The 18,322-nt window shown below is 48.9% G+C and overlaps 1 pseudogene; it reads right to left on the bottom strand.

Annotated features, from left to right (window-relative positions):
- The window catches only part of LOC139382008 (fascin-2-like), a 43,891-nt pseudogene that overhangs the window by 10,497 nt on the left and 15,072 nt on the right, over positions 1-18,322 (bottom strand).

Below are 18,322 nucleotides of genomic sequence, written 5' to 3' on the forward strand. Positions count from 1 at the left end.
AGGGCTGCAATTTGAGCTAGGGTTAGGGTTGAGTCTGCAGCTAGGGTTAGGGATGAGACTGGAGCTAGGGTTTGGGTTGCAGCTGGAGCTAGGGTTAGGGTTGCAGATGGAGCTAGGGTTTGGGTTGCAGCTGAAGCTAGGGTTTGGGTTGCAGCTGAAGCTAGGGTTAGGGTTGCAGTTGGAGATAGGGCTAGGGTTGTTTATGGAGCTAGGGCTAGGGTTGCAGCTGAAGCTAGAGTTGGGGTTGCAATTAAAGCTAGGGTTAGGGTTGCAGCTGACGCTGAAGATAGGGTTAGGGTTGAGTCTGGAGCTAGGGTTAGAGTTGAGTATGGAGCTAGGGCTAGGGTTGCAGCTGGAGCTAGGGTTAGGGTTGCAGATGAAGCTAGGGTTTGGGTTGCAGCTGAAGCTAGTGTTAGGGTTGCAGCTGAAGCTAGGGTTAGGGTTGCAGTTGGAGCTAGGGTTAGGGTTACAGTTGGAGCTAGGGCTAGGGTTGAGTATGGAGCTAGAGTTGGGGTTGCAACTGGAGCTAGGGTTAGGGTTGCAGCTGAAGCTAGAGTTGGGGTTGCTATTGGAGCTAGGGTTGGGGTTGCAGCTGAAGCTAGGGTTAGGGTTGCAGCTGAAGCTAGGGTTAGGGTTGCAGTTGGAGATAGGGCTAGGGTTGCAGCTGAAGCTAGAGTTGGGTTTGCAATTGGAGCTAGGGTTAGGGTTGCAGCTGAAGCTGAAGATAGGGTTAGGGTCGAGTCTGGAGCTAGGGTTAGGGTTGCAGCTGGAGCTAGGGTTAGGGTTGAGTCTGGAGCTAGGGTTAGGGTTGCAGCTGGAGCTAGGGTTAGGGTTGCAGCTGGAGCTAGGTTTAGGGTTGCAGCTGAAGCTAGGGTTAGGGTTGCAGCTGAAGCTAGGGCTAGGTTTGAGTCTGGAGCTCGGGTTAGATTTGCAGCTGAAGCTAGGGTTAAGGTTGCAGCTGGAGCTAAGCTAGGGTTAGTGTTGCAGTGGAAGCTAGGGTTAGGGTTGCAGCTGGAGCTAGGGTTAGGGTTGCAACTGAAGCCAGGTTTAGGGTTGCAGCTGAAGCTAGGGTTCTGGTTGCAGCTGAAGCTGAAGCTAGGGTTAGGGTTGCAGCTGGAGCTAGTGTTAGGGTTGCCGCTGAAGCTAGGGTTAGGGTTGCAGTTTGAGCTAGGGTTAGGGTTGCAGTTGGAGCAAGGGCTATGGTTGAGTATGGAGCTAGGGCTAGGGTTGAGTTTGGAGCTCAGGTTGGCGTTGCAGCTGCAGCTAGGGTTAGGGATGCAGTTGGAGCTAGGGTTAGGGTTGAGTGTGGAGCTAGGGCTAGGGTTGAGTATGGAGCTAGAGTTGGGGTTGCAACTGGAGCTAGGGTTAGGGTTGCAGCTGAAGCTAGAGTTGGGGTTGCAATTGGAGCTAGGGTTGGGGTTGCAGGTGAAGCTAGAGTTGGGGTTGCAATTGGAGCTAGGGTTAGGGTTGCAGCTGAAGCTAGAGTTGGGGTTGCAGCTGGAGTTAAGTTTAGGGCTGCAATTTGAGCTAGGGTTAGGGTTGAGTCTGCAGCTAGGGTTAGGGATGAGACTGGAGCTAGGGTTAGGGTTGCAGCTGGAGCTAGGGTTAGGGTTGCAGATGGAGCTAGGGTTTGGGTTGCAGCTGAAGCTAGGGTTTGGGTTGCAGCTGAAGCTAGGGTTAGGGTTGCAGTTGGAGATAGGGCTAGGGTTGTTTATGGAGCTAGGGCTAGGGTTGCAGCTGAAGCTAGAGTTGGGGTTGCAATTGAAGCTAGGGTTAGGGTTTCAGCTGACGCTGAAGATAGGGTTAGGGTTGAGTCTGGAGCTAGGGTTAGAGTTGAGTATGGAGCTAGGGCTAGGGTTGCAGCTGGAGCTAGGGTTAGGGTTGCAGTTGGAGATAGGGCTAGGGTTGCAGCTGAAGCTAGAGTTGGGGTTGCAATTGGAGCTAGGGTTAGGGTTGCAGCTGAAGCTGAAGATAGGGTTAGGGTCGAGTCTGGAGTTTAGGTTAGGGTTGCAGCTGGAGCTAGAGTTGGGGTTGCAGCTGGAGCTAGGGTTAGAGTTGAGTCTGGAGCTAGGGTTAGGGTTGCAGCTGGAGCTAGGGTTAGGGTTGTAGCTGGAGCTAGGTTTAGGGTTGCAGCTGAAGCTAGGGTTAGGGTTGCAGCTGAAGCTAGGGCTAGGTTTGAGTCTGGAGCTCGGGTTAGATTTGCAGCTGAAGCTAGGCTTAAGGTTGCAGCTGGAGCTAAGCTAGGGTTAGTGTTGCAGTGGAAGCTAGGGTTAGGGTTGCAGCTGGAGCTAGGGTTAGGGTTGCAACTGAAGCCAGGTTTAGGGTTGCAGCTGGAGCTAGGGCTCTGGTTGCAGCTGAAGCTGAAGCTAGGGTTAGGGTTGCAGCTGGAGTTTAGGTTAGGGTTGCAGCTGGAGCTAGAGTTGGGGTTGCAGCTGGAGCTAGGGTTAGGGTTGTAGCTGAAGCTAGGGTTAGGGTTGCAGCTGAAGCTAGGGCTAGGTTTGAGTCTGGAGCTCGGGTTAGATTTGCAGCTGAAGCTAGGGTTAAGGTTGCAGCTGGAGCTAAGCTAGGGTTAGTGTTGCAGTGGAAGCTAGGGTTAAGGTTGCAGCTGGAGCTAGGGTTAGGGTTGAGTTTGGAGCTCAGGTTGGCGTTGCAGCTGCAGCTAGGGTTAGGGATGCAGTTGGAGCTAGGGTTAGGGTTGAGTGTGGAGCTAGGGCTAGGGTTGAGTATGGAGCTAGAGTTGGGGTTGCAACTGGAGCTAGGGTTAGGGTTGCAGCTGAAGCTAGAGTTGGGGTTGCAATTGGAGCTAGGGTTGGGGTTGCAGGTGAAGCTAGAGTTGGGGTTGCAATTGGAGCTATGGTTGGGGTTGCAGCTGAAGCTAGAGTTGGGGTTGCAATTGGAGCTAGGGTTAGGGTTGCAGCTGAAGCTAGAGTTGGGGTTGCAGCTGGAGTTAAGGTTAGGGCTGCAATTTGAGCTAGGGTTAGGGTTGCAGCTGGAGTTGAGGTTAGGGTTGCAGCTGGAGGTAGAGTTGGGGTTGCAGCTGGAGCTAGGGTTAGGGTTGAGTCTGCAGCTAGGGTTAGGGATGAGTCTGGAGCTAGGGTTAGGGTTGCAGCTGGAGCTAGGGTTAGGGTTGCAGATGGAGCTAGGGTTTGGGTTGCAGCTGAAGCTAGGGTTTGGGTTGCAGCTGAAGCTAGGGTTAGGGTTGCAGTTGGAGATAGGGCTAGGGTTGTTTATGGAGCTAGGGCTAGGGTTGCAGCTGAAGCTAGAGTTAGGGTTGCAGCTCCAATTGCAACCCCAACTCTAGGGTTCTGGTTGCAGCTGGAGCTAGGGTTAGGGTTGCAACTGAAGCCAGGTTTAGGGTTGCAGCTGGAGCTAGGGTTAGGGTTGCCGCTGAAGCTAGGGTTAGGGTTGGAGCAAGGGCTATGGTTGAGTATGGAGCTAGGGCTAGGGTTGAGTTTGGAGCCCAGGTTGGCGATGCAGCTGCAGATAGGTTTAGGGATGCAGTTGGAGCTAGGGTTAGGGTTACAGTTGGAGCTAGGGCTAGGGTTGAGTGTGGAGCTAGGGCTAGGGTTGAGCATGGAGCTAGAGTTGGGGTTGCAACTGGAGCTAGGGTTAAGGTTGCAGCTGAAGCTAGAGTTGGGGTTGCAATTGGAGCTAGGGTTGGGGTTGCAGGTGAAGCTAGAGTTGGGGTTGCAATTGGAGCTAGGGTTGGGGTTGCAGCTGAAGCTAGAGTTGGGGTTGCAATTGGAGCTAGGGTTAGGGTTGCAGCTGAAGCCAGAGTTGGGGTTGCAGCTGGAGTTAAGGTTAGGGCTGCAATTGGAGCTAGGGTTAGGGTTGCAGCTGGAGTTGAGGTTAGGGTTGCAGCTGGAGGTAGAGTTGGGGTTGCAGCTGGAGCTAGGGTTAGGGTTGAGTCTGCAGCTAGGGTTAGGGATGAGTCTGGAGCTAGGGTTAAGGTTGCAGCTGGAGCTAAGCTAGGGTTAGTGTTGCAGCGGAAGCTAGGGTTAAGGTTGCAGCTGGAGCTAGGGTTAGGGTTGCAACTGAAGCCAGGTTTAGAGTTGCAGCTGAAGCTAGGGTTCTGGTTGCAGCTGAAGCTGAAGCTAGGGTTAGGGTTGCAGCTGGAGCTAGGGTTAGGGTTGCATTTGGAGCAAGGGCTATGGTTGAGTATGGAGCTAGGGCTAGGGTTGAGTTTGGAGCTCAGGTTGGCGTTGCAGCTGCAGCTAGAGTTGGGGTTGGGTCTGAAGCTAGGCTTAGGGTTGCAGCTGAAGCTAGTGTTAGGGTTGCAACTGGAGCTAGGGTTAGGGTTACAGCTGAAGCTAAGGTTAGGGTTGAGTCTGGAGCTAGGGTTAGGGTTTCAGCTGGAACTAGAGTTGGGGTTGAGTCTGGAGCTAGGGTTAGGGTTGCAGCTGAAGCTAGGCTTAGGTTTGAGTCTGGAGCTCGGGTTAGATTTGCAGCTGAAGCTAGGGTTAGGGTTGCAGCTGGAGCTAGGGTTAGGGTTGCAGCTGAAGCTAGGGTTAGGGTTGCAGCTGGAGCTAGGGTTAGCATTGCAGCTGAAGCTAGAGTTAGGGTTGAGTCTGGAGCTCGGGTTAGATTTGCAGCTGAAGCTAGGGTTAGGGTTGCAGCTGAAGCTAGGGTTAGGGTTGAGTCTGGAGCTAGGGTTAGGGTTGGGGTTGCAGCTGGAGCTAGGGTTAGGGTTGCAGCTGAAGCTAGGGTTAGGGTTGCAGCTGGGCTAGGGTTAGGGTTGCAGCTGGAACTAGGGTTAGGGTTGCACCTGGAGCTTGGGTTAGGGTTGAGTCTGGAGCTAGGGTTAGGGTTGGGGTTGCAGCTGGAGCTAGGGTTAGGGTTGCAGCTGAAGCTAGGGTTAGGGTTGCAGCTGGGCTAGGGTTAGGGTTGCAGCTGGAACTAGGGTTAGGGTTGCACCTGGAGCTTGGGTTAGGGTTGAGTCTGGAGCTCAGGTTAGATTTGCAGCTGAAGCTAGGGTTAAGGTTGCAGCTGGATATAGGGTTAGGGTTGCAGCTGAAGCTAGGGTTAAGGTTGCAGCTGGGGATAGGGTTAGGGTTGCAGCTGAAGCTAGGGTTAAGGTTGCAGCTGGGGATAGGGTTAGGGTTGCAGCTGAAGCTAGGGTTAGATTTGCAGCTGAAGCTAGGGTTAAGGTTGCAGCTGGAGCTAAGCTAGGGTTAGTGTTGCAGTGGAAGCTAGGGTTAGGGTTGAAGCTGGAGCTAGGGTTAGGGTTGCAGCTGGAGCTAGGGTTAGGGTTGCAGCTGGAGTTTAGGTTAGGGTTGCAGCTGGAGCTAGAGTTGGGGTTGCAGCTGGAGCTAGGGTTAGAGTTGAGTCTGGAGCTAGGGTTAGGGTTGCCGCTGAAGCTAGGGTTAGGGTTGCAGTTTGAGCTAGGGTTAGGGTTGCAGTTGGAGCAAGGGCTATGGTTGAGTATGGAGCTAGGGCTAGGGTTGAGTTTGGAGCCCAGGTTGGCGTTGCAGCTGCAGATAGGGTTAGGGATGCAGTTGGAGCTAGGGTTAGGGTTACAGTTGGAGCTAGGGCTAGGGTTGAGTGTGGAGCTAGGGCTAGGGTTGAGCATGGAGCTAGAGTTGTGGTTGCAACTGGAGCTAGGGTTAGGGTTGCAGTGGAAGCTAGGGTTAGGTTTGCAGCTGGAGCTAGGGTTAGGGTTGCAACTGAAGCCAGGTTTAGGGTTGCAGCTGGAGCTAGGGCTCTGGTTGCAGCTGAAGCTGAAGCTAGGGTTAGGGTTGCAGCTGGAGCTAGGGTTAGGGTTGCAGTTGGAGCAAGGGCTATGGTTGAGTATGGAGCTAGGGCTAGGGTTGATTTTGGAGCTCAGGTTGGCGTTGCAGCCGCAGCTAGAGTTGGGGTTGGGTCTGAAGCTAGGCTTAGTGTTGCAGCTGAAGCTAGTGTTAGGGTTGCAACTGGAGCTAGGGTTAGGGTTACAGCTGAAGCTAGCGTTAGGGTTGAGTCTGGAGCTAGGGTTAGGGTTGCAGCTGGAACTAGAGTTGGGGTTGAGTCTGGAGCTAGGGTTAGGGTTGCAGCTGAAGCTAGGCTTAGGTTTGAGTCTGGAGCTTGGGTTAGATTTGCAGCTGAAGCTAGGGTTAAGGTTGCAGCTGGAGCTAGGGTTAGGGTTGCAGCTGAAGCTAGGGTTGGGGTTGCAGCTGAAGCTAGAGTTGGGGTTGCAATTGGAGCTAGGGTTAGGGTTGCAGCTGAAGCTAGAGTTGGGGTTGCAGCTGGAGTTAAGGTTAGGGCTGCAATTTGAGCTAGGGTTAGGGTTGCAGCTGGAGTTGAGCTTAGGGTTGCAGCTGGAGGTAGAGTTGGGGTTGCAGCTGAAGCTAGGGTTAGGGTTGCAGTTGGAGATAGGGCTAGGGTTGTTTATGGAGCTAGGGCTAGGGTTGCAGCTGAAGCTAGAGTTGGGGTTGCAATTGAAGCTAGGGTTAGGGTTGCAGCTGACGCTGAAGATAGGGTTAGGGTTGAGTCTGGAGATAGGGTTAGAGTTGAGTATGGAGCTAGGGCTAGGGTTGCAGCTGGAGCTAGGGTTAGGGTTGCAGATGAAGCTAGGGTTTGGGTTGCAGCTGAAGCTAGTGTTAGGGTTGCAGCTGAAGCTAGGGTTAGGGTTGCAGTTGGAGATAGGGCTAGGGTTGCAGCTGGAGCTAGGGTTAGAGTTGAGTCTGGAGCTAGGGTTAGGGTTGCAGCTGGAGCTAGGGTTAGGGTTGTAGCTGGAGCTAGGTTTAGGGTTGCAGCTGAAGCTAGGGTTAGGGTTGCAGCTGGAGCTAGGGTTAGAGTTGAGTCTGGAGCTAGGGTTAGGGTTGCAGCTGGAGATAGGGTTAGGGTTATAGCTGGAGCTAGGTTTAGGGTTGCAGCTGAAGCTAGGGTTAGGGTTGCAGCTGAAGCTAGGGCTAGGTTTGAGTCTGGAGCTCGGGTTAGATTTGCAGCTGAAGCTAGGCTTAAGGTTGCAGCTGGAGCTAAGCTAGGGTTAGTGTTGCAGTGGAAGCTAGGGTTAGGGTTGCAGCTGGAGCTAGGGTTAGGGTTGCAACTGAAGCCAGGTTTAGGGTTGCAGCTGGAGCTAGGGTTCTGGTTGCAGCTGAAGCTGACGCTAGGGTTAGGGTTGCAGTTGGAGCTAGGGTTAGGGTTGCCGCTGAAGCTAGGGTTAGGGTTGCAGTTTGAGCTAGGGTTAGGGTTGCAGTTGGAGCAAGGGCTATGGTTGAGTATGGAGCTAGGGCTAGGGTTGAGTTTGGAGCCCAGGTTGGCGTTGCAGCTGCAGATAGGGTTAGGGATGCAGTTGGAGCTAGGGTTAGGGTTACAGTTGGAGCTAGGGCTAGGGTTGAGTGTGGAGCTAGGGCTAGGGTTGAGCATGGAGCTAGAGTTGGGGTTGCAACTGGAGCTAGGGTTAGGGTTGCAGCTGAAGCTAGAGTTGGGGTTGCAATTGGAGCTAGGGTTGGGGTTGCAGGTGAAGCTAGAGTTGGGGTTGCAATTGGAGCTAGGGTTGGGGTTGCAGCTGAAGCTAGAGTTGGGGTTGCAATTGGAGCTAGGGTTAGGGTTGCAGCTGAAGCCAGAGTTGGGGTTGCAGCTGGAGTTAAGGTTAGGGCTGCAATTTGAGCTAGGGTTAGGGTTGCAGCTGGAGTTGAGGTTAGGGTTGCAGCTGGAGGTAGAGTTGGGGTTGCAGCTGGAGCTAGGGTTAGGGTTGAGTCTGCAGCTAGGGTTAGGGATGAGTCTGGAGCTAGGGTTAAGGTTGCAGCTGGAGCTAAGCTAGGGTTAGTGTTGCAGCGGAAGCTAGGGTTAAGGTTGCAGCTGGAGCTAGGGTTAGGGTTGCAACTGAAGCCAGGTTTAGAGTTGCAGCTGAAGCTAGGGTTCTGGTTGCAGCTGAAGCTGAAGCTAGGGTTAGGGTTGCAGCTGGAGCTAGGGTTAGGGTTGCATTTGGAGCAAGGGCTATGGTTGAGTATGGAGCTAGGGCTAGGGTTGAGTTTGGAGCTCAGGTTGGCGTTGCAGCTGCAGCTAGAGTTGGGGTTGGGTCTGAAGCTAGGCTTAGGGTTGCAGCTGAAGCTAGTGTTAGGGTTGCAACTGGAGCTAGGGTTAGGGTTACAGCTGAAGCTAAGGTTAGGGTTGAGTCTGGAGCTAGGGTTAGGGTTGCAGCTGGAACTAGAGTTGGGGTTGAGTCTGGAGCTAGGGTTAGGGTTGCAGCTGAAGCTAGGCTTAGGTTTGAGTCTGGAGCTCGGGTTAGATTTGCAGCTGAAGCTAGGGTTAGGGTTGCAGCTGGAGCTAGGGTTAGGGTTTCAGCTGAAGCTAGGGTTAGGGTTGCAGCTGGAGCTAGGGTTAGCATTGCAGCTGAAGCTAGAGTTAGGGTTGAGTCTGGAGCTCGGGTTAGATTTGCAGCTGAAGCTAGGGTTAGGGTTGCAGCTGAAGCTAGGGTTAGGGTTGAGTCTGGAGCTAGGGTTAGGGTTGGGGTTGCAGCTGGAGCTAGGGTTAGGGTTGCAGCTGAAGCTAGGGTTAGGGTTGCAGCTGGGCATAGGGTTAGGGTTGCAGCTGGAACTAGGGTTAGGGTTGCACCTGGAGCTTGGGTTAGGGTTGAGTCTGGAGCTCGGGTTAGATTTGCAGCTGAAGCTAGGGTTAAGGTTGCAGCTGGATATAGGGTTAGGGTTGCAGCTGAAGCTAGGGTTAAGGTTGCAGCTGGGGATAGGGTTAGGGTTGCAGCTGAAGCTAGGGTTAAGGTTGCAGCTGGGGATAGGGTTAGGGTTGCAGCTGAAGCTAGGGTTAGATTTGCAGCTGAAGCTAGGGTTAAGGTTGCAGCTGGAGCTAAGGTTAGTGTTACAGCTGAAGCTAGGGTTAGGGTTGCAGCTGGAGCTAGGGTTAGGGTTGCAGCTGAAGCTAGGTTTAGGGTTGCAGCTGAAGCTAGGGTTCTGGTTGCAGCTGAAGCTAGGGTTAGGGTTGCAGCTGAAGCTAGGGTTAGGGTTGCAACTGGAGTTTGGGTTAGGGTTGAGTGTGGAGCTAGGGTTAGGGTTGCAGCTGAAGCTAGTGTTAGGGTTGCAGCTGGAGCTAGGGTTAGGGTTGCAGCTGAAGCTAGGGTTAGGGTTGCAGCTGAAGCTAGGGTTAGGGTTGCAGCTGAAGCTAGGGTTAGGGTTGCAGCTGGAGCTAGGGTTAGGGTTGCAGCTGAAGCTAGGGTTATGTTTGAGTCTGGAGCTAGGGTTAGGGTTGCAGCTGAAGCTAGGTTTAGGTTTGAGTCAGGAGCTAGGCTTAGGGTTGAGGCTGGAGATATAGTTGGGGTTGCAGCTGTAGATAGGGTTAGGGTTGCAGTTGGTGCTATGGTTAGGGTTGCGGCTGGAGCTAGGGTTAGGGTTGCAGCTGGAGCTAGGTGTTGGGTTGCAGCTGGAGATATGGTTAGTGTTAGGGTTACCTCACCGTGGCTGTAGTCTGGATGCCTCCATTGGCCACCAGGGCCCAGTATTTCCCCTCATTTGTCCGGAACAGACACTTCCTGCTCTCCTTGTCTAACTCCATCTGGAACCTCTCCAGGTCCGTCTCATCCTCCTGATTGGCTGAGATGCTCACTCCTGGGAGGGGCCAGAGGTGTGACATCAGTTAAGTTATTTTTATTATATGTTCAGTCCGAAATCAATCCATCTGAATGTTTCATTGATCCCCTAATTCTCAGGGCTAGGCCACTATTTTCTCATTTTCCGCCTGAATTATGTGCCCAAAGCCTGTTGTTCATGCCCTGAAGCCAGGATGTGCATATAATTGGTACCATTGGAAAGAAAACACTTTGACGTTTGTGGAAATGTTACAATAATGTAGGAGAATATAACACAATAGATATGACAGGAGAAAATCCAAAGAAAAACAACCCGATTTTTTTTGTTGAAAGACCATCCTCTTAGAATGGCAAATATGAGGTCATTTTGAAAATTAGCTCCCTGGATGCAATTCCTATGGCTTCCACAGGGTTTCAGCAGTCTATGTTCAATGTTCCAGGCTTGCAATTTCAAAAACAAGTAAGAAATATCAGTTTTAGTACAGAAACACAGTCTTGGAAATTATTGTTTGCTTGCACCATTAACACAGGACGCACCTGCTAAAATCCTATTGAACATTCCTCTTTCCGTAAGAAATATTATAGTTTGATTACATTTTAGGATATCTGAGGAGTAAATAGAAAGTTATTTTGACTTGTTAAAAAAAATTAGAGGTAGATTTTCGAATTCCTTTCTCTGCATGTTGAACGAGTGGATTACGCAAATCGATGGCGCCAACTAAACAGACCTTTTGGGATATAAAGAAGGATTTTATCTAACAAAACAACACCACATGTTATAGCTGGGACCCTTTGGATGACAAATCAAAGGAATATTTTCAAAAAGTAAGTGAATATTTAATCGCTATTTGTAAATTTATGAAACCTGTACCAGTGGATTTTCTTTTTTGATGTGGGGTGCCATCCTCAAAGAATCGCATGGCATCTTTTCTCAGTAATAGCTACTGTAAATCGGACAGTGCAGTTAGATTAACAAGAATTGATGCTTTCAACCGATATAAGACACTTATTTGTACCTAAATGTTTAATATCCATAATCTGTATGATTATTTATTTGAATTGTGCGCCCTCCAGTTTCACCGGAAGTTGTCCTGCTAGCGGGAAGCCTAGGCCTAAAAGGCCATCATTACAGGATGTCTGAAATCTATGGGCACACACTCTTAAACACACACCTGTGGATGACCCACTATACTGTTAAAAACCTCTGTCCATTATGCCGAATGCTAATTGCATTAACATTAATTACATACTGAAGCAAAATATAAATGCAACATGCAACAATTTAAAAGATTTTACTGAGTTCCAGTTCATATAGGGAAATCCGTCAATTAAAATACATTAATTAGGCCCTAATCTATGGATTTCACATGACTGGGAATATAGATGTGCATTGGTCAAAGATACCTTAAAAATATATATATAGTGGTGTGGATCAGAAAACCAGTCAGTATCTGGTGTGACCACTATTTCCCTTATACAGCGTGACACATCTCCTTTGCATAGAGTTGCTGATTGTGGAATGTTGTCCCACTCCTCTTCAATGGCTGTGCAAAGTTGCTGGAACATGCTGTTGTACATGTTAATACAGAGCATCCCAAACACGCTCAATGGGTGACATGTCTGGTGAGTATGCAGGCCATGAAAGAACTGGGACATGTTCAGCTTCCAGGAATTGTGTACAGATCCTTTCTCATAATTTCTATTGCACGTTCCCTCAAAACTTGAGACATCTGTGGCATTGTGTGGGTGACAAAATAGATTATTTTAGAGTGGCTTTTTGTTGTCCCCGCATAAGGTTCACCTGTGTAATGATCATCTTGTTTAATCAGCTTCTTGATATTCCACAACTGTCAGGTGGATGGATTATCTTGGCAAAGTTGAAATGCTCACTAACAGGGATGTAAACAAATTTGTGCACAACATTTGAGAGAAATAAGCTTTTTGTGCGCATGGAACATTTCTAGGATCTTTTATTTCAGCTCAGGAAACATGGGACAAACACTTTACATGCTGCTTTTATATTTTTGTTCAGTATAGTTTAGTAATGCTTGAAAGCCATTCACTAGTATACTGTACATTCCTTATTTATTCTCTGGGTTGAAAACCACCTTAGTTACCTAAAACCGTACTTTAGCGACATAGCACGTTTTTTTAGGAGGCCTTTACCAACTGACCTACAAAAACATGTGGCTTGAAACAGGTCCATCCAATCAAATCATAGTTTATTGGTCATGTATTCATACTGTATTTGCAGGTGTTATAGCAAGTGCAGCAAAATGCTTATGTTACTAGCTCAAACAGTGCAATAGAATTTATATTAGAGTGAGAATGTGTCAGAATCCAGAATATAAATACACGGTATGTATAGACAGTATAGAATGAATCAGAATCCAGAATATAAATACACGGTATGTATAGACAGTATAGAATGAATCAGAATCCAGAATATAAATACACGGTATGTATAGACAGTATAGAATGAATCAGAATCCAGAATATAAATACACGGTATGTATAGACAGTATAGAATGAATCAGAATCCAGAATATAAATACATGGTATGTATAGAGAGTATAGAATGTGTCAGAATCCAGAATATAAATACACTGTATGTTTAGACAGTATAGAATGTGTCAGAATCCAGAATATAAATACACTGTATGTTTAGACAGTATAGAATGAATCAGAATCCAGAATATAAATACATGGTATGTATAGACAGTATAGAATGAATCAGAATCCAGAATATAAATACATGGTGTGTATAGACGGTATAGAATGCGTCAGAATCCAGAATATAAATACATGGTATGTATAGACAGTATAGAATTAATCAGAATCCAGAATATAAATACATGGTATGTATAGACAGTATAGAATGAATCAGAATCCAGAATATAAATACATGGTGTGTATAGACGGTATAGAATGTGTCAGAATCCAGAATATAAATACATGGTATGTATAGACAGTATAGAATGTGTCAGAATCCAGAATATAAATACATGGTGTGTATAGACAGTATAGAATGTGTCAGAATCCAGAATATAAATACATGGCGTGTATAGACAGTATAGAATCTGGAAAAGAAAGTGGTATGTACAATAGAAGGTATGTTAGGATGAGCTATGTTGAGAATACAGTATATACAGTGGGGCAAAAAAGTATTTAGTCAGCCACCAATTGTGCAAGTTCTCCCACTTAAAAAGATGAGAGAGGCCTGTAATTTTCATCATAGGTACACTTCAACTATGACAGACATAATGAGAAAAAAGAATCCAGAAAATCACATTGTAGGATTTTTTATGAATTTATTGGCAAATGATGGTGGAAAATAAGTATTTGGTCAATAACAAAAGTTTATCTCAATACTTTGTTATATACCCTTTGTTGGCAATGACAGAGGTCAAACGTTTTCGGTAAGTCTTCACAAGGTTTTCCCACACTGTTGCTGGTATTTTGGCTCATTCCTCCATGCAGATCTCCTCTAGAGCAGTGATGTTTTGGGGATGTTGCTGGGCAACACAGACTTTCAACCCCCTCCAAAGATTTTCTATGGGGTTCAGATCTGGAGACTGGCTAGGCCACTCCAGGACCTTGAAATGCTTCTTACGAAGCCACTGCTTCGTTGCCCGGGCGATGTGTTTGGGATCATTGTCATGCTGAAAGACACAGCCACGTTTCATCTTCAATGCCCTTGCTGATGGAAGGAGGTTTTCACTCAAAATCTCACGATACATGGCCCCATTCATTCTTTCCTTTACACGGATCAGTCGTCCTGGTCCCTTTGCAGAAAAACAGCCCCATAGCATGATGTTTCCACCCCCATGCTTCACAGTAGGTATGGTGTTCTTTGGATGCAACTCAGCATTCTTTGTCCTCCAAACACGACGAGTTGAGTTTTTACCAAAAAGTTATATTTTGGTTTCATCTGACCATATGACATTCTCCCAATCTTCTTCTGGATCATCCAAATGCTCTCTAGCAAACTTCAGACGGGCTTGGACATGTACTGGCTTAAGCGGTGGGACACGTCTGGCACTGCAAGATTTGAGTCCCTGGCGGCGTAGTGTGTTACTGATGGTAGGCTTTGTTACTTTGGTCCCAGCTCTCTGCAGGTCAATTCACTAGGTCCCCCCGTGTGGTTCTGGGATTTTTGCTCACCGTACTTGTGATTTTTAAGTCAAATCAAATTTTTTTATTTGTCACATACACATGGTTAGCAGATGTTAATGCGAGTGTAGCGAAATGCTTGTGCTTCTAGTTCCGACAATGCAGTAATAACCAACAAGTAATCTAACTAACAATTCCAAAACTACTGTCTTGTACACAGTGTGAGGGGATAAAGAATATGTACATAAGGATATATGAATGAGTGATGGTACAGAGCAGCATAGGCAGATACAGTAGATTGTATCGAGTACAGTATATACATATGAGATGAGTATGTAAACAAAGTGGCATAGTTAAAGTGGCTAGTGATACATGTATTACATAAGGATACAGTCGATGATATAGAGTACAGTATATACGTATGCCTATGAGATGAATAATGTAGGGTAAGTAACATTATATAAGGTAGCATTGTTTAAAGTGGCTAGTGATATATTTACATCATTTCCCATCAATTCCCATTATTAAAGTGGCTGGAGTTGAGTCAGTGTCAGTGTGTTGGCAGCAGCCACTCAATGTTAGTGGTGGCTGTTTAACAGTCTGATAGCCTTGAGATAGAAGCTGTTTTTCAGTCTCTCGGTCCCAGCTTTGATGCACCTGTACTGACCTCGCCTTCTGGATGATAGCGGGGTGAACAGGCAGTGGCTCGGGTGGTTGATGTCCTTGATGATCTTTATGGCCTTCCTGTGACATCGGGTGGTGTAGGTGTCCTGGAGGGCAGGTAGTTTGCCCCCGGTGATGCGTTGTGCAGACCTCACTACCCTCTGGAGAGCCTTACGGTTGAGGGCGGAGCAGTTGCCGTACCAGGCGGTGATACAGCCCGCCAGGATGCTCTCGATTGTGCATCTGTAGAAGTTTGTGAGTGCTTTTGGTGACAAGCCGAATTTCTTCAGCCTCTGAGGTTGAAGAGGCGCTGCTGCGCCTTCTTCACAATGCTGTCTGTGTGAGTGGACCAATTCAGTTTGTCTGTGATGTGTATGCCGAGGAACTTAAAACTTGCTACCCTCTCCACTACTGTTCCATCGATGTGGATAGGGGGGTGTTCCCTCTGCTGTTTCCTGAAGTCCACAATCATCTCCTTAGTTTTGTTGACGTTGAGTGTGAGGTTATTTTCCTGACACCACACTCCGAGGGCCCTCACCTCCTCCCTGTAGGCCGTCTCGTCGTTGTTGGTAATCAAGCCTACCACTGTTGTGTCGTCCGCAAACTTGATGATTGAGTTGGAGGCGTGCGTGGCCACGCAGTCGTGGGTGAACAGGGAGTACAGGAGAGGGCTCAGAACGCACCCTTGTGGGGCCCCAGTGTTGAGGATCAGCGGGGAGGAGATGTTGTTGCCTACCCTCACCACCTGGGGGCGGCCCGTCAGGAAGTCCAGTACCCAGTTGCACAGGGCGGGGTCGAGACCCAGGGTCTCGAGCTTGATGACGAGCTTGGAGGGTACTATGGTGTTGAATGCCGAGCTGTAGTCAATGAACAGCATTCTCACATAGGTATTCCTCTTGTCCAGATGGGTTAGGGCAGTGTGCAGTGTGGTTGAGATTGCATCGTCTGTGGACCTATTTGGGCGGTAAGCAAATTGGAGTGGGTCTAGGGTGTCAGGTAGGGTGGAGGTGATATGGTCCTTGACTAGTCTCTCAAAGCACTTCATGATGACGGAAGTGAGTGCTACGGGGCGGTAGTCGTTTAGCTCAGTTACCTTAGCTTTCTTGGGAACAGGAACAATGGTGGCCCTCTTGAAGCATGTGGGAACAGCAGACTGGTATAGGGATTGATTGAATATGTCCGTAAACACACCGGCCAGCTGGTCTGCGCATGCTCTGAGGGCGCGGCTGGGGATGCCGTCTGGGCCTGCAGCCTTGCGAGGGTTAACACGTTTAAATGTCTTACTCACCTCGGCTGCAGTGAAGGAGAGACCGCAAGTTTTCGTTGCAGGCCGTGTCAGTGGCACTGTATTGTCCTCAAAGCGGGCAAAAAAGTTATTTAGTCTGCCTGGGAGCAGGACATCCTGGTCCGTGACTGGGCTGGATTTCTTCCTGTAGTCCGTGATTGACTGTAGACCCTGCCACATGCCTCTTGTGTCTGAGCCGTTGAATTGAGATTCTACTTTGTCTCTGTACTGACGCTTAGCTTGTTTGATAGCCTTGCGGAGGGAATAGCTGCACTGTTTGTATTCGGTCATGTTACCAGACACCTTGCCCTGATTAAAAGCAGTGGTTCGCGCTTTCAGTTTCACACGAATGCTGCCATCAATCCACGGTTTCTGGTTAGGGAATGTTTTAATCGTTGCTATGGGAACGACATCTTCAACGCACGTTCTAATGAACTCGCACACCGAATCAGCGTATTCGTCAATGTTGTTGTCTGACGCAATACGAACCATGTCCCAGTCCACGTGATGGAAGCAGTCTTGGAGTGTGGAGTCAGCTTGGTCGGACCAGCGTTGGACAGACCTCAGCGTGGGAGCCTCTTGTTTTAGTTTCTGTCTGTAGGCAGGGATCAACAAAATGGAGTCGTGGTCAGCTTTTCCGAAAGGGGGGCGGGGCAGGGCCTTATATGCGTCGCGGAAGTTAGAGTAACAATGATCCAAGGTCTTTCCACCCCTGGTTGCGCAATCGATATGCTGATAAAATTTGGGGAGTCTTGTTTTCAGATTAGCCTTGTTAAAATCCCCAGCTACAATGAATGCAGCCTCCGGATAAATGGTTTCCAGTTTGCAAAGAGTCAAATAAAGTTCATTCAGAGCCAACGATGTGTCTGCTTGGGGGGGGATATATACGGCTGTGATTATAATCGAAGAGAATTCTCTTGGTAGATAATGCGGTCTACATTTGATTGTGAGGAATTCTAAATCAGGTGAACAGAAGGATTTGAGTTCCTGTATGTTTCTTTCATCACACCATGTCACGTTAGTCATAAGGCATACGCCCCCGCCCCTCTTTTTACCAGAAAGATGTTTTTTCCTGTCTGCGCGATGCGTGGAGAAACCTGTTGGCTGCACCGCTTCGGATAGCGTCTCTCCAGTAAGCCACGTTTCCGTGAAGCAAAGAACGTTACAGTCTCTGATGTCCCTCTGGAATGCTACCCTTGCTCGGATTTCATCAACCTTGTTGTCAAGAGACTGGACATTGGCAAGAAGAATGCTAGGGAATGGTGCACGATGTGCCCGTCTCCGGAGTCTGACCAGAAGACCGCCTCGTTTCCCTCTTTTTCGGAGTCGTTTTTTTGGGTCGCTGCATGGGATCCACTCCGTTGTCCTGTTTGTAAGGCAGAGCACAGGATCCGCGTCGCGAAAAGCGTATTCTTGGTCGTACTGATGGTGAGTTGACGCTGATCTTATATTCAGTAGTTCTTCTCGACTGTATGTGATGAAACCTAAGATGACCTGGGGTACTAATGTAAGAAATAACACATAAAAAAACAAAAAACTGCATAGTTTCCTAGGAACGCGAAGCGAGGCGGCCATCTCTGTCGGCGCCGTAAGTGGGAGAACTTGCACAATTGGTGGCTGACTAAATACTTTTTGGCCCCACTGTACATACACAGTGAGTACACAACAGTATATGCACGGAATATGAGGTGGCTATATACATTGGGCATTAGTTTCAAGTTTTGATAGACAAAGGCACACATATGATACACACATACACACACATCACTAGACCTTTGTGACCAAAACAGGCAGTTTGATTTGGCCATGCTGTAACCAACCATTAATTAATTAATGTTCAACACAAAATGTTAGTCTTATTCGTGGTATCCATGTTGTGGTTTGTATTAGGAAAAAAACAATAGCACAACACCACAACAAAGCCCCAGTGAAACAGATTGTGGAGGGCTCATGCCAACATTAGACGTATCCCAGAATATCCCTAAATCATTTTGTTAATCCTTTAATGACACAGATCCCTTACCCATCTATCCCCCGTCCACTCCTCCTCCCGTCTCTATCTATCCCCCGTCCACTCCTCCTCCCGTCTCTATCTATCCCCCGTCCACTCCTCCTCCCGTCTCTATCTATCCCCCGTCCACTCCTCCTCCCGTCTCTATCTATCCCCCGTCCACTCCTCCTCCCTTCTCTATCTATCCCCGTCCACTCCTCCTCCCGTCTCTATCTATCCCCCGTCCACTCCTCCTCCCGTCTCTATCTATCCCCCGTCCACTCCTCCTCCTGTCTCTATCTATCCCCCGTCCACTCCTCCTCCCGTCTCTATCTATCCCCCGTCCACTCCTCCTCCCATCTCTATCTATCCCCCGTCCACTCCTCCTCCCGTCTCTATCTATCCCCCCGTCCACTCCTCCTCCCTTTTCTATCTATCCCCCGTCCACTCCTCCTCCCGTCTCTATCTATCCCCTGTCCACTCCTCCTCCCGTCTCTATCTATCCCCCGTCCACTCCTCCTCCCGTCTCTATCTATCCCCCGTCCACTCCTCCTCCCGTCTCTATCTATCCCCCGTCCACTCCTCCTCCCGTCTCTATCTATCCCCCCGTCCACTCCTCCTCCCGTCTCTATCTATCCCCCGTCCACTCCTCCTCCCGTCTCTATCTATCCCCCGTCCACTCCTCCTCCCGTCTCTATCTATCCCCCCGTCCACTCCTCCTCCCTTCTCTATCTATCCCCCGTCCACTCCTCCT

The sequence above is a fragment of the Oncorhynchus clarkii genome, chromosome 23 (genome assembly GCF_045791955.1).
Source record: "Oncorhynchus clarkii lewisi isolate Uvic-CL-2024 chromosome 23, UVic_Ocla_1.0, whole genome shotgun sequence".
In the NCBI taxonomy this organism is placed as follows: Eukaryota; Metazoa; Chordata; class Actinopteri; order Salmoniformes; family Salmonidae; genus Oncorhynchus; species Oncorhynchus clarkii.